The sequence below is a fragment of the Candoia aspera genome, chromosome 7 (assembly GCF_035149785.1).
Source record: "Candoia aspera isolate rCanAsp1 chromosome 7, rCanAsp1.hap2, whole genome shotgun sequence".
In the NCBI taxonomy this organism is placed as follows: Eukaryota; Metazoa; Chordata; class Lepidosauria; order Squamata; family Boidae; genus Candoia; species Candoia aspera.
In genome coordinates this window covers 83283802-83288067 of record NC_086159.1, presented here as the reverse complement: position 1 = coordinate 83288067, position 4266 = coordinate 83283802, and positions in this window count along the sequence as shown.

Sequence of the window (4266 nt, the reverse complement as noted above, 5' to 3'; positions counted from 1 at the left end):
GCTCTTGATGGCAGGATCTAATGGGAAGATACAGAAAATTGCCACACTCAATGTTCAAATCTCCAGGAACATCCTTTGCAACAGCCCTACGATGAGCAGCACATCCGTATGGTCAGTTTGCTGAATTGTGTTGGTGCCTCTTCCGACTGTAAAACTGAGGGCTAGCCTATTGTGGCATAACTTCTGTTCATCAAATATGCATAACACTTTTGAACATTTAAGGAGAGAATCCTGTCAAACAACCAGTTTCTTGTGTATGTTTAAGATTCAGAAAATCTTAAAATTTGAATTGAAACCACAAACATTTTTATGAGGAATAATTCCAGAATGAAAAGTATCGCTATCTACTATGAGACATGCTGACAGCAGCAAGAACTAGTTTGGCCCAACCTTGGAAAAGTAAAACTTGGCTGATAGGGAGACCAAAACTGGGGAATGCCCAACAATGGGAAAATTGACCATATATCCTTAACTAAATTTAAGCAGCACTGGCTCCCCTTCATATGACACATCACAGAACAAGACAAGTTTAGACATTTAGAATATGGTTTCCAAGAAAAAGAGTTAAGAGACTAATAAAAAACAATAGATGAAACAATTTGAACAGATAAAGTACAAGCAACAATCTCCAAAGTTCAAAGAATAGTATGAACATTTAAGTAGTGGTTAGCGCTTGGGAAAAATGGAAACAATGTGCTATGTGATGGAGTTTTTAAAGGTTAATAAAAGAACTCCAAGCAGCTAAGAACAATCTTGCAGAGTAGAAGCATGAACCAAAAAAGAACTTGCACATTAAGCTTAATTTCGTTCAGAAATAAATTCAGTCTTCACACTGTAGTTAGATGAGGAAAAATAGAGATAGCTTACTTTTATTCAGTAGATCTGGATACAGGCAGGTTCACAGTAGAAAGCACTTAATCATCACTGGCTCTTTGTAGACACTTTCTATGTGGAATAGAAAGGGCAAGGAGCTGCATTGTGCAGCCCTCTGCTTGCATGTGTGCCAGAAGTGTAATGGAGACTGTTAATCCCCAAGCCCAAGAAGGAGGAGGAAGAGGAAATCAGGTGACCCATGTGACATCCCACAAGCACAATAGAGATGTGTTTGCTAGAGAGACCCCCTTATGCTTACGAGACAATGCTGAGTTGACCCCTGATAATTCCAACACTACGGAAAGTTCCTTCTTATGATGTTCCTCTATTTTCAAACTTCTATTTTTTATCTTGCATCCATTTTTTATCCTCAACTTGAAGAATCAAAAGTGATTAGATGCTTATGATGAAGTTTTTTTCAACGTAAAAAAGATCATAACCACAAAACTTCTGTGCTACTTTTTATTAGGCATTGGGGTGGTGGGGGGAGATGGCCCAAGCTGCTGTTGATGTGTTTTCCTATGCCTGGGGTGGCTGTTCTGGTCCTTGGATGCCAGGGATTGTATGACCAGGTTTTTGCATTTTGATCTTTGTACACCACCCAAAACCGTTACTGTGAGATTAATGGCCATATAAATCATGTAGTCAAAGAAAGATCATTTACTATTTGATTAAAATTTCTAGGCCACCCAACTTCAAATGCACACTGGAGAGCTTCATAAGATGAAAAAAAATTACAGTAAAAATGACAAACTTAAAACTCCATATAATAAAAACAAAATGTAATAAATATATCAGTATATTTTGAGTTCTGGGATTGCTCTTGCATTAAGAAATGACAGTATTACTTCAGCACACTGTTTACTGTTACTAAGCACATTATAAAAATTGTAAATCTACTCTAAAAATGGAAGGTTCTATCACACAATATGCTTTTATAATGGAACATAAAGATACATTGCTTTTTAAAAAATATTAAATAATATAACCTTAATGGTTACACACTAACATTTAGAAAGTTTACTTTCACAACTCAGGAAATGCAAACTACTTTTTTCATCTTTCTACATACAGTATCAAAATACAAAAAAAAAAAGTGTTTTTCCCACCCTCAGACCCGCTCCTGTGACTAATTTAAACATTTTGGTCTCTCTCGTTGTTTCTGCATTGCACAAACTACATTCCATGTCTAGAAAGCCTAATTTATTGGCATACTGGCATTCCCGGAAACAGGGCCAATAATATATAGATGCTATCATACACTAATTTATCTGGGTAATCAAAGCTACCTTTACCTCTTATTATAGGTAGAATAAAAACACAGCAAGCTTAGGTTCAGGTTTAGATGAACTTGGTGTTCTACCAGTGCCTGGCTTGATCGAGGCAGACTTCCACATCAACATTAGGCTTGTACAAATTGAGGCAGCCCTGGGGCCAGAGATTAGATTAGGAAGCAATAAAACATCTAAGAGATGGTCATACCAAAGCATTACCATGCAGTTGCCAAGAAAATCGCCCTGGTGGGTTTATTTGGTGAGCAAGTTGACTGAACAGAGACTTTTGGAATTTGCAAAACTGCTTGTCACCATGCCATGAAGGTCAAATTAGTACATTCTGCTAATTATATTCAAGAAAAAAAAACATTTGTTGCATCAATTAATTGATTTTAATTCAAGACTAGCATTCTTTGCTTTCATCAAATACTTAACCAGTTGCTACATGCACATTCTTTCACCTGGTCCCAAACCTGCATCCATTCATCAAGCCAAGCTTCAAGGGCACCTACAATCCATGTGACTGCCAAGACAAAGCAACGTGTCATCAACACTCATGCACACATGTGCACACACGCATGTGCACGCGCACACACACAGTCCAAATACAAGAGACTCTGAGGATTCATTCCATTTCTCCTTACAGTTCCCCCCACCACAATCCCAACACATCTGAGATCATTGCTCACACCTACAAGTAGCTGCAGGGAAATCACGACCTCTGTGAGAATCTTTGAGATGCCATACCAACCCCTACTTTGGCATAAATCATGGCTAAGTCTGTTTGCAGCTTCTACCCTTGCTGTCACTCAGTTCTTATGAGGCACGTCACCTTAGGAGAAAAATGACCTGGCCAAGATGGTTCTGAGAAGGGTCTCTCCACCCCACCCCTCAATATGCAGTTAGGAGTTCGGATGTCTCCCTGGCAAATCCAAGACTCAATCTCTTACACCCTTCTGCCTATCAAGAGGGCCAACGATAAGCCATCCCATGTTATTGGTGCAAAACATTCTTCCTCATCTACCTGGCCTTGAAGACCAATGGACGTCCCTTGCCTTCAGCAGGGAAGGTCTTCTGCTCATCCAGGTTAGAAAAACTCCCCAGCCCACTCACAGGGAAGCATTTTGTACATGGTAATTTATTTATCATTTCCATTTTCAGGCCTCCTGGTTCCTTATCGACTCGGTGGCTTACAATTAAAAGGAGAAAAACAACACATATAGAAAAAGTCACAACCAACCAGAAGGTTAACTCAATAACTGTAAAACAACAACAACACAAAGAACACAACCCTTACTTACCAGATGTAAGTGGATCTTTTTAAGCTTATAGTACTGTATCTGGGAAGAATGACAGAGAATCTATAACACACTCTCCAAAGTTCAATTTCTAAATCCCCATTTATATAACAGGTGTGCTGGCTGAACATGAAATGGGCCAAGCCAAGATCATCATAGGTGCTATTACTCTGATAATTACTGATTACAAAATCTCTGGAATGACAAAAGTTTGTTTTTTAAAAAAACAGGCTCATGGAATGGGCCGATTAGCCAATCAGTTGTAGTACAAGCTTTCATAAGCAAAATAATTATTCTAAGGAATCATCATTATTCTAAGGAATCTTCAGCTGTCAGTAATCTTTGAAATCCTGAACCTCAATTGATAGACAACCAAAGGAATTATGGAATGAAATTAAAGACATCATTAAGGATGAATGTGAAAAGAAAATGCCAGAAATGAAGAAAGAGAAGAAAGCAAACTGGATGTCAGAACAAACTGTGGAAATTGAAAAGAAGAGAAGACAAGCCAAAGCCAAGAAAAACAAAAATCTTAGAAAGGAACTTAACTAAGGGTTCAGAGAGTTGTTAGAGGAGACAAGAAGTATTACAGCAACATCTACAGTATAAAGACATTGAAGATGGAAACAGACAGGGAAAAACTAGGGAAATCTTTCGAAAGATCTCTGAATTCAGGAGGCGGTTTCAACCTTGAATTGGTATGCTGAAGGACACCAGTGGACAGATAGTAACTGATTCAAAGGAGATCAAACACAGATGGAAGGAGTATACTGAAACACCATACGGTAGAGATGTCAACATCCAAGATTCCTTAGAAGATA